We start from the raw sequence: 12,215 nt of genomic DNA on the forward strand, positions 1-12,215 counted from the left end.
TAGGCTTTTTTTTCCTGCATTTCTCAGAACACATTATATCGGTTTAACAGAAGAGAAAAGATTTAAGTTTAATGTTGAGTACACATGGCTGGTATGTAAAAGCCTGATACTTGGCCTTTAATGGTTATGTTTGCCATTCAACAAAAAAAAACAACTCATTTTTTTACATGTGCAAAAAAATGTTAAGATTTAATTTTATTTTGTCAGTGATTGCTACATCATTTTGTTGTGATAGTTTGTTTCTTAATTGACTTTCTACCATCTGTGAAGAGGGTCAGGTAGCAAAGCCTTAATACCATCCAATTCCCTTTGGTCAATGGCATTCAGTGTCAGCCGAAAGGCTGAGAAAGGACTGCTCAAAACTCTGTATTTAATAGTACATTCATTTATTTACATATGATTAGGATAGTTTACAATATTTAAAAAAAATGCATAGACTAAAAACAAAACATACACCTTACAAATTCTTAAAGAAGTAGGACAATGGAATCTAGCTGTACTATTATGAACCTATGCTATGAGTACCCATTTTTTTTTTTTTTTTTTTTTTTTTTTTACTGTTAAAGCTCCTAGTTTCAGAAATCTTAGAAGTTATTCAGGTATATATTACCCAACCTGTTCCTCCTACAGCAATGGCCTAGTCTCTGATTTCATTTTTGTGTGCACTATGTAATGATGGAATATTTAGACCTTAACTGAGTGTAATACTCTTTGAGCAGTGTATAAACATAAAGCTACTCCTATCCATTTTAATTCTTAGCCACAACGAGGGGGAAGAACCAATCCTTCTGGGCCTACCTTCCTCCTATACTAGACCCCTCCAGATGTTACAAAACGCTGCGGCAAGATTACTGACAAACTCCAGGAGGAGGGACCATATATCTCCAATCCTAAAAGATCTCCACTGGTTGCCTGTTCACTTTAGAATCCTCTACAAATCTCTTTCCATAATATACAAAACCATCCATCAACACACCCCACTCGACTTACAAGTCCCATTCCAAATTTATAACTCCTCCAGACCAACAAGAGACACACTCAGAGGATCTCTTCAAGTGCCCCCAGCCAAAACTACCAAACACATTACCTTGAGAGATCGGGGCCTTTTCAACAGCCGGCCCCCTTCTATGGAACTCCATCCCACCGGACCTTAGACAGGAGCCCAGCCTCCCAACCTTCAGGAAGAGACTTAAGACCTGGCTGTTTAAAAAAGCTTTCCCGGACACCGATTAATTCTATTCAGCCAGATTCTACCACTTCCACATGTAAAAATGTTATTACTAATGTAAATACCTATACCTAATGTTATTCTCTTTCTTTTCTTCTCTCCTCCCAGTTCTATTACCTTGTTATTTGTAACTGCTTCCTTCTACACAAATAGGTTATTGAATTGTTTACTGTACACCCCCTGTTATATGTAAACCGGCATGATGTGTTTGCAACATGAATGCCGGTATATAAAAATTTTAAATAAATAAATAAATAAAAATTTACTTGACTTGTTGACTTCGGTGGGGAAAACTTGGAGCCTTCGGGCATTTGCTTTTGGCTTGGATATTCAGTGTTTGGTTATGATGACCAACATTAAAGCAGAACCGAGTCCAGCCTTGAACGATTCAGCTTCTGTTAAGCGGGAACGCAGAGCAGCTGTTTTCAAAATAAAAAAAGTATTTAATAGTGTTAAATCTGACTACTCTAGTGACCCAACATTTTGAGCAACAAGTCATATCTAACAATGTTTTCGTTATCTGTCCCCTGTCCCAGCATGCTAAACCTGTCACCACCAGTTCAAAAACACCTCTCTTCCCCTAGTCTTGCCTCTTACCTCCTGTGGTGATCGTCTCTTGTTCTCAGGCAAACAACTGGGTTACAAAGCTTCAGCAGGGTGAAGTGGAGAGGTTAGCAGCTTCAGGACCAAGATTGAGGTAAAGCTCAGTAGCAGCAATAACTGTAGCAAGATCAAGTATGTTGGGCTATGCACGCAGGCCGCTCTGTTTTCTTACAAGTAGCATCAGCAGCAACCAGCTTCAGATAATTTTATAGGTTTTGTCAAAGTAATATACATAATAAAAATAAAGGGACGGAAAGGAAATAAAAAAAAGTTAATTTACAAGTTTCAGACAGTACAAGGACAAATCAGGTTTTTGTTGGCACAAACATGAGTTTGGAGAGGTCTCTTGTGGCCTAATACTCCTTATAGCCTTTACTAGAAGGTGCGTAGACTTATAACTGTTCCTATTCAAGTCGCCTTATTTTATGGGGTTTTTGGGCTGTTTTGTGAAATTGACCCATAAATCCTAACATCTAATACTCAATTTTTGAAACCCATAATTTTCGGAAAAAAACGAGCAATCAGACCAACGCATCATGATGATGGCTGTATTCAGGATGGGGAAGCTTCTACTATTCAGATTTAGAATCGATACCACTTTCATTTTCACCATACTTTATGTAGAATCTACTGCCTAGAGTTAGCTGTTTAGTAGGAAATGTCCGTACCACCAGTACAAGAACAAGCTATAAAAGAAACCTAGCTCTGAATTTCATTTAAGTAATTTGAGCAATAGTCACAGTCTCCTGTTCCTGCAGGCTCTGATTGACTGCTGGCAGTGAGGCATCTGAGTGCGATTGCGGGCTAGACTGCCTGCAGCAAAGAAAAAATGATGCCAGCAATAAAGAGGATTACTAGTACGTAGTGGCCCAAAACTGGCCGAGCCCGCTAAAAATTATTTTTCCCGTACAAAGGAGGAAAAGTAGCCCAACTGGCCAGGTAATAACCCAATCTGACAACACAGCTCCTGTCCAGGGTTGCCAGGTTTTCATGAAAGAACAAGCACTTTTTTCCAAAAAAAAACAAGCCCAAAAAAAGCCCAAAACATGTGAAATTGAAACACCAATGTCTGTGAGTCGCATAGATGACAAAGGAGTGTAGCTTTTTGCATGTTTCTCTGTTTTAGCATGTTGCAGAAGGTCTGCATGATGTGCACGAATGTCACACTTGCAAAATTTGCACGTAGCCTTATTCTCATTGCTGAAAACAGGCTGAATCCATGCTTTTAGTTCACGTTCCTCTTCCCATGCTTTGCAGTACTTTTTACTGTATTTAGCCCATTTCTTTACTGTAGCCATAGTAGATCAAAACCATTTAGTAGTGTAGCAGCCAAGGACGGAAACAGTAGGTATAGACTGGCTTTCTTACAGAGGTGATCTTCTGCAGGGAGAAGAAACGAAAGAAAAAAAAAAGGCAAAATTAGAGGAAAGCAAAAGTGGTGTAGAAAAATAAGAAAAATAGTATTACAAGTTTCCATGTCACATTTTCTTTACCTGTAGTCAGCAGGTATGGACAAGCTTTCTTTTTGTCAAAATAAGGGTGGGTTTTTTTTTTTTTATAAAAGGTGATCAGCTACAGGGAAGAAATGAGAAAAAAAAATAGATGAAATCAAGTGGAGTAGAACAAATTGGAGAAATTACTTACCTGATAATTTCGTTTTCCTTAGTGTAGACAGATGGACTCAGGACCAATGGGTATAGTGTACTCCTGATAGCAGCTGGAGACGGATCAGATTTCAATCTGACGTCAGCCCCTAGTACAGTGATGGCCAACCTTTTGCGCTCAGTGTGTCAAAATTCATAAAAAGACAGAGCATAACTCGGGTGGTGTGTCACTTCTAGAAAAATCCATAATTTTGTGATATTTGTAGCTCTAATAAAACGGAAAGTGTCATAATGCCTCTGTATCGCTCCATGGTGAGACCGCACCTTGAATACTGTGTACAATTCTGGTCGCCGCATCTCAAAAAAGATATAATTGCGATGGAGAAGGTACAGAGAAGGGTTACCAAAATGATAAGGGGAATGGAACAGCTCCCCTATGAGGAAAGACTAAAGAGGTTAGGACTTTTCAGCTTGGAGAAGAGACGACTGAGGGGGGATATGATAGAGGTGTTTAAAATCATGAGAGGTCTAGAACGGGTAGATGTGAATCGGTTATTTACTCTTTCGGATAATAGAAAGACTAGGGGGCACTCCATGAAGTTAGCATGTGGCACATTTAAAACTAATTGGAGAAAGTTCTTTTTTACTCAACGCACAATTAAACTCTGGAATTTGTTGCCAGAGAATGTGGTTAGTGCAGTTAGTATAGCTGTGTTTAAAAAAAGGATTGGATAAGTTCTTGGAGGAGAAGTCCATTACCTGCTATTAAGTTCACTTAGAGAATAGCCACTGCCATTAGCAATGGTTACAAGGAATAGACTTAGTTTTTGGGTACTTGCCAGGCTCTTATGGCCTGGATTGGCCACTGTTGGAAACAGGATGCTGGGCTTGATGGACCCTTGGTCTGACCCAGTATGGCATTTTCTTATGTTCTAATATTAATAACAAAAAGTTATAATTTAATATATGTTCTGTATTTATTAATAAAGCAAAAACAAATAATTATTTACCTTACCTGCTTAGTGACTTTTTTCTGCTGAATTTCATTGGCTAAATCTTCAATTAAAACACTCTCTCCCCAGCCACCAAACTCTCACTCCCCTGGATTTTCTCATACACACTCATGCTCTCACACTCACTAGCTCCCTCACATACAGACACACACACACACTGAACCCCAGGCAGGCTTCCAGTCATTCTCACACCACTCCCGCTCCATCCTCCAGGCAGGCACCAATTCATTCTCATGCAGGCACCCATGCATAGTCCCATTCATTCACATGCACACACTAAAGGCAGACTCCCCTCTCTTTTGCCAGCAACCTCAGAACCTCGCTCATTCCTCTGCTGCCACTGTCACTGCTGCCGCATGGCTATTGGGGAGGTGCCGATTGCTGCTACTGACACTGATGCCCATTCTGCTGCCTCCTCTGTGCAGGCCCCGTGGGCTTCCATTTTCTCCATGCTGATCTCGTACATTGTGAGATCCGCATAGAGAAAGTGCTATTCTTGCACATTCCCAAAGATTACATGTGCCAATCACTAAAAAGTAATTTATTTTGTTTTTTTACCTTTGCTGTCTGATCTTCATTTTCTAATTGGTTGGTCACAGGCTTTTTTTTCCCACCTTTCCTTTCTTATTTTTTTTTGCCAATTCCTTTTATATTGTCTTTTTTTCTGTTTCTTTTCTCTCCATCTTCTTCCCTCAAACACACGGTTCTCATTCTCACTTGCTCTTCTCTCTCTCACACACACACACAGTCTCTCACTGGCACATGCTGTCTGACTCTCACACACACAGGCTCTCTCTCACTCCCACATGCTGTCTCTGCAAACATTCAAGTTCTCACTCTCACACACAATCTCTCAACTCATCTCATACACGCACACACACACACCCTCTACAGACCCTCAGCCTCTCTCTCACCTCTGGGACTCCTCTTCGCGGGTCGTCACAGGATGGGCTCTGCGGCAGCCCTGCTACCAGGCCTCTTCCTCTTCTCGGGCCGCTGTGACTTGGGATTCGCGGCTGCCCGTAAACGCAAGGGCTGCTCCTCTTCTGCACGCGCCGATGCTTCACCTCCTTCCAGCCCATGTGGCTCCGGCAACATTTACTTCCGGGGCCGCACAGGCAGGAAGGAGGAGGAGCATCAGCGCGTTTAAATGTGATCTTTTTCTTCGGGCCGTGGCCCTGCCTATCTGCCTGTCGCTGCGCCCGGGGGCATTGGGGAGGTGGAGAGGTCTGGAGGGTGGGGGGGATACTAAAAAACTAGTTAAAGGCTCGGTGCAGCCGATTAAAAAAAAATTCCCAATAGTCCACGAAAGGCTGCGTGTGTCAGCAAAAAGTCTCGGTGTGTTACCTCTGACACGCGTGTCATAGGTTAGCCATCACTGCCCTAGTACACATCCCCCTGCAGGAAGTGCAGCTCCTCAGTATTCTTCCTTGAAAAGCGTTGTGGATATATATGTGACTGACTGATTGATTAACTTCATATTATGGTTAAACTTAACTAACTTGTTAGAACGTTTAAACTCGATTAAACTTGATTAACTTGAACTGATTGGTTGACTATAGCTGGAGACTGCCAGTGTACTCAACCGGAAAGCGTCGACACCGGGCAGGGTGGACGTCTTAGGTAAATAAAGACATGGCTTACCCGTAACTCATTGGCACAATGCCTCAGGGCAGCCCAGGGTGGGATGCTGAGTCCATCTGTCTACACTAAGGAAAACGAAATTATCAGGTAAGTAATTTCTCCATTTCCTAGCGTGTAGCAGATGGACTCAGGACCAATGGGATGTATAAAAGCTACTCCCGAATCGGGTGGGAGGCTGCCCGGGGTCCACTTAGAATTGTCCTTGCAAATGCCGTATCCTCCTGAGCCTGTACGTCCAGATGGTAGAATCTGGAGAAAGTGTGGATAGAGGACCACGTTGCCGCTCTGCAGATGTCCGCAGGTGACAGCATTCTAGTCTCTGCCCAGGACACCGCCTGGGCTCTGGTTGAATGGGCCTTGACTTGTAGAGGTGGTGGTTTTCCTGCTTCTACATAGGCCGCCTTAATGACTTCTTTGATCCAGCGGGCAATGGTTGTCCGCGAGGCCGCTTCCCCTTGCCTCTTTCCGCTGTGAAGGACGAAAAGGTGGTCTGTCTTTCGTACCGGTTCCGACCTTTCCAAATATCTGGCTAGGAGTCTGCCGATGTCGAGGTGACGTAGGCTACGGTCTTTTCCCGAGTTCTTCACACCGTCCATCGTTGGTAGTGCGATGGTTTGATTGAGGTGGAAGTGTGAGACCACTTTGGGGAGGAAGGAGGGAACTGTGCGTAGTTGGATGGACCCCGGGGTGAATCTGAAGAACGGTTCACGGCAGGACTGTGCTTGTAGCTCCGAGATGCGGCGGGCCGAACACACGGCCAGCAAGAACACTGTCTTTAAGGTTAACAGACGGAGAGATAGGCCTCGGAGGGGTCTGAAGGCGGATCCCGCTAGGAACTCCAAGACGAGGTTGAGGTTCCACAGAGGTACCGTCCATCTTAGAGGTGGGCGAATGTGTTTGACTCCTTTCGGGAAGCGTGATACATCCGGGTACGAGGCTATGCTGTTGCCCTCGCTCCTGGAGCCATAGCATGACAATGCTGCTATCTGTACCTTGATGGAATTGAGGGACAGACACTGTTGTAGCCCATTCTGTAAGAATTCCAGGATCACGGGAACTCTGGAGGGGCGTGGCTTGACGTTGTGGTCTTCGCACCAGGCCTTGAAGACTCTCCAAATCCTTATGTACGTTAGAGATGTGGAGAACTTGCGTGCTCGGAGGAGAGTATCTATTACTGCCCCCGAGTATCCGCTCTTCCTCAGTCGAGCCCTCTCAATGGCCAGACCGTAAGCGAGAATTGAGTTGGGTCCTCGTGAAGGATCGGGCCTTGATGGAGCAGGTCTCTGTGCGGCGGCAGGGGTAGTGGGTTCCCTGCCAGCAGTCTTCTCATGTCTGCGTACCAGGGTCTTCTTGGCCAATCCGGGGCCACCAGGAGAACTAGTCCCCTGTGTCGCTGTATCTTGTGAATGATTGCGCCCAGCAAGGGCCACGGCGGGAAGGCGTATAGAAGGGTCCCCGGAGGCCAGGGCTGTACCAGGGCATCGATCCCCTGGGACTGCAGGTCCCGTCTGCAGCTGAAGTATCTGGGTACTTGAGCGTTGGATCTGCTTGCCAGAAGGTCCATGTTTGGGATCCCCCACCGATTCACTATCATTTGGAAGGCTGTGGATGACAGTTTCCATTCTCCTGGGTTTAGACTTTCTCTGCTGAGGAAGTCTGCCGCGATGTTGTCTTTCCTGGCAATGTGGACGGCCGAGATCTCCTGGAGATTTGCTTCCACCCACGCCATCAGGAGGTCTATTTCTAGGGACACTTGTTGGCTTCTGGTTCCACCCTGTCGGTTGATGTAGGCCACCGTCGTGGCGTTGTCAGACATCACTCAGACCGCTTTGCCTCGAAGTCTGTGGGCAAACTGCAGGCAGGCTAATCTGGCTGCCCGCGCTTCTAGGTGGTTGATGTTCCATCCCGCCTCTTCTGCGTTCCACTGCCCTTGGGTGGTCAGCTCTTCGCAGTGTGCTCCCCATCCGTGTAGGCTGGCATCTGTGGTGAGCAGGGTCCAGGTTGGGGAGGATAGGCTTGATCCCCGGCTCAGGTGGCTATTCTGCAGCCACCACCGTAGCTGGGTCTGGACGCTGCCCGGGAGTGGAAGGCGTACGGTGTAGTTCTGGGACCGTGGACTCCACCGCGTTAGAAGTGAGCGCTGTAGAGGTCTCATGTGTGCTCGCGCCCATGGCACTACTTCCAGCGTGGACGCCATCAGTCCGAGGACTTGCAGGTAATCCCATGCTGTGGGACGAGGAACGCTCAGCAAGGTCTGAAGCCGGCCCCGCAGCTTTGACCTCCTTGGTGTCGAATTGGACGCCTAGGTATTCCAGCAACTGTGCGGGCTGTAGGGAGCTTTTGTTTATGTTGACTACCCATCCTAGGCTTTCCAGTAGTGCTATGACACTGCTGGTTGCTTGGTGGCTTTCCTCCGGTGACTTTGCCCTGATCAACCAATCGTCCAGGTAGGGATGAACGAGGATTCCCTCCTTCCCGAGTGTTGCCGCCACTATTACTATTACCTTGGTGAACGTCCGGGATGCTGTGGCTAACCCGAAGGGTAGTGCCCGGAACTGATAGTGACGATTCAGGACCTTGAAGTGTAGAAAGCGCTGGTGTTCCTGATGCATTGGGATGTGTAAGTAGGCCTCTGACAGATCCAGGGATGTGAGGAACTCTCCTGGTTGTATTGCCCGTATGACAGATCGTAAGGTTTCCATGCGGAAGCGGGGAAGCCTTAGGTGGCGGTTGACCGACTTGAGGTCCAGGATGGGCCTGAATATGCCCTCTTTCTTGGGTACGATGAAGTAAATGGAGTAATGTCCAGTATTTATTTCCCGTATAGGCACTGGGGTTATGGCCTCGAGGGTCAGAAGCCTGTTCAGTGTAGCTTCCACTGCCGCTCTCTTGAGGGGGTCGTGGCAGGGAGATTCCACGAATTTGTCGGGAGGAGTTCAAATGAAGTCCAGGTAGTACCCCTCCCGGATGATGGCCAGGACCCATTTGTCCGTAGTTATCTCGACCCATATGCGGTAGAATAAGGCTAGTCTGCCCCTATAGCATCTTCCCTTGGATGGGTCGGCTGATTCTCATTGTGGGGTGTGGCCGGAGCCTGCACCCGCACTGGTTCCTCTCTTGGTGTGCTTGTTCCGAAAGGACTGGCTCCTGCTCGTAGGGCGGGGTGCTAGATAGTTGCTTTTGAAAGGGTTGAAGCGCTGTGAGCTTCTGCCTCTGGCGGATCTGTGGAAGGGATGCTGGTTTCTCTTCGTCTTGTCTTCCAGCAGGCGCGGTAATGGGGAGTCACCCCATTTGTTGGCCAGTTTCTCTAGTTCGCTGCCGAAGAGGAGGGATCCTTTGAAGGGCATCTTTGATAGACTCGTCTTGGAAGAGGCGTCTGCCGACCAATTTCGGAGCCAGAGCTGTCTTCTGGCTGCCACAGTGGATGAGACTCCTCTGGCTGTTGTACGCACTAGATCGGAAGCCGCGTCGGTGAGAAAGGACAGAGTTGATTCCATGTCCTCTCCCGGGGTGCTGTTCCTGGCTTGAGATAGGCAGGCCCGCGTCACCACGGTGCAGCAGGCCGCAATCTGAAGGGACAGAGCTGCAACCTCGAATGACTGCTTTAGCAAGGCTTCTAGGCGCCGGTCATGAGCGTCCTTGAGCGCCGCTCCTCCCTCCAGTGGGATGGTAGTGCGCGTAGCGACCGCGCCGACCATGGCGTCCACCCTAGGGCACGCCAGGAGTTCTTTGGTCGCTGGGTCCAGGGGATACATGGCCGACAATGCTGGACCCCCTTTGAATGAGGACTCTGGAGCATTCCATTCTAGGTCAATTAGCTGTTGTGCCGCCTGTAAGAGAGGAAAATGGCGAGACGTCTGACGAAGGCCCTCCAGCAGGGGGTTCATTCTAGGTTCCCCTGAGGACCCTTGGCCCGGGATAGCGAGTTCCGTTAGACATTGGGATACTAGGTCTGGGAGCTCATCCTTTGTGAAGAAGCGTCTCATGGTTCGGTGTGGCTCTGTCCCCGGGGGGAGTTCCCCTTCTTCCAGGGGCTCAATTTCCTCTTCAGAGTGGTCTGTGTCCTCGTAGGCAGAACTTCTGGACGGTGTGGACCTGTGCCTAGGCCTAGAGGGTCCTCCGGAGGCGCCTATGGCTGGACCTCCCGGGGTTCAGTTTGCATCCTGACAAAAGGCGTGAATCCCCTTGAACAGCTCCACCCAGAATATCGAAGCTGGGTCTAAGTTGAGGGGCGCCGGTTCTCTGGGAGTCCCAGAGTGCGGGGTGGACTCCCTGGGGCCTGCTAGGTGCGGGGTGCCCCCTGAAGAGCTAGCATTGGGCCCTGGCTGGAACGGCCCTGGCCTGGATCTCCCAGGGCCTCCTCCAACTGTGCGGACAGGGCGTCGGCCTCCTCGCTCTGTGCGGCTCTGACGTGGCATGCTTGGCAGAGGCCTTGCGCTTTTATGCCCGACTCTGGAGGTGCCATGACTGTGGCCGCGTGAGCTCTTGTGTGCTCCAGTGCGCCTCAGATATGCGCGGAGATGTGCGCTGAGATGTGCGCCTAGCCGCAGATATGCGCCTTGTTCTGTGCGCGCAACTTATGCTCGTGAGGTATGATGTGCGCCTAAGTTTATGCGCACAAGGGACTCAATTTGTGCGCTTGAGTTGAACGGCGAGGCGAGTCGGGTCAAGATGGCGACCTCCTCGGAGGGTCTCCACGTGGGTAGACCCTCGGGAACAGCCGGGGCCTAGTCCTGCTAGGGCGGATCTGTGCTCCTCTTCGATCCTTGGAGACTGTTTACATAGAAGATTTCTACCTTACCTTGTCTTCGGCGTTTCCCAGTTTCGTCCCGGGCGGTCTCCGGCTGTGGGGGGAGAGGGCAAATACCTTCATCGCCGCGCTCGAGGAATGCACCCGCTGCCTCTCAACCGTGCCCGAAATCAGGGGCTAAGTCCCTGCTGAAATTTGGCCACCGGACCGAGGCTCACCTCTGAGGGACCACGGAAATCACCTCAGGAATCTCAACTGGGGGTGGGACCCGAGGGTATCACTGCAGGAGAGCGGGGCTAGTCTTCAGGTAAACTTTTCTTCTTAAATTTGGGTTTTTCCTTGAATTTTGGTTCTAACGCTCAGAGAGCGTGCAGATAGTCCCTAACTGCTTTGGAGACAGAAAATACTGAGGAGCTGCACTTCCTGCAGGGGTATATGTACTAGAGGCTGACGTCAGATTGAAATCTGATCCGTCTCCAACTACTACCAGAAGTACACTATACCCATTGGTCCTGAGTCCATCTGCTACATGCTAGGAAATAAAAGATACCAGCCCCTCACACTCATTCCCCTCTCCGAGCACATCCCTGGCCCCCACACACTCACTCATTCCCCTCTCCGAGCACATCCCTGGCCCACACACACTCACTCATTCCCCTCTCCGAGCACATCCCTGGCCCACACACACTCACTCACTCATTCCCCTCTCCGAGCACATCCCTGGCCCACACACATACTCACTCATTCATTCCTTCCCCTCTCCGAGCACATCCTGGCCCACACACACACACTCACTCATTCATTCTCCTCTCCGAGCACATCCCTGGCCCACACACACACACTCACTCACTCACTGAGCACATCCCTGGCCCACACACACACACTCACTGAGCACATCCCTGGCCCACACACACTCATTCCCCTCTCCGAGCACATCCCTGGCCCACACACACACACTCACTCCCCCCTCCGAGCACATCCCTGGCCCCCACACACTCACTCACTCCCCCCTCCGAGCATATCCCTGGCCCCCACACACACACTCACCCCTCCGAGCATATCCCTGGCCCCCACACACTCACTCACTCATTCCCCCCTCCGAGCACATCCCTGGCCCCCACACACTCACTCACTCATTCCCCCCTCCGAGCACATCCCTGGCCCCCACACACTCACTCATTCATTCCCCCCTCCGAGCACATCCCTGGCCCCCACACACTCACTCATTCCCCCCTCCGAGCACATCCCTGGCCCCCACACACTCACTCATTTATTCCCCCCCTCCGAGCACATCCCTGGCCCCCACACACTCACCCATTCCCCTCTCCGAGCACATCCTTGGCCCCCACACACTCACTCATTCCTCCGAGCAC

The 12,215-nt window shown here is 49.1% G+C and overlaps 1 long non-coding RNA gene across 1 annotated transcript; it reads right to left on the minus strand.

Moving 5' to 3' along the window:
* Nucleotides 1-1,487: 1,487 nt before the first annotated feature.
* On the minus strand, nucleotides 1,488-3,384 carry LOC115074995. The gene is made up of 3 exons (XR_003852398.1): nucleotides 3,325-3,384; nucleotides 1,826-3,211; nucleotides 1,488-1,647 (listed from the first exon to the last, which is right to left on the minus strand). It is a non-coding gene; the product is annotated as an uncharacterized LOC115074995 (long non-coding RNA).
* Between the last annotated feature and the right edge of the window lie 8,831 nt (nucleotides 3,385-12,215).

The sequence above is a fragment of the Rhinatrema bivittatum genome, chromosome 13 (assembly GCF_901001135.1).
Source record: "Rhinatrema bivittatum chromosome 13, aRhiBiv1.1, whole genome shotgun sequence".
Taxonomy (NCBI): Eukaryota; Metazoa; Chordata; class Amphibia; order Gymnophiona; family Rhinatrematidae; genus Rhinatrema; species Rhinatrema bivittatum.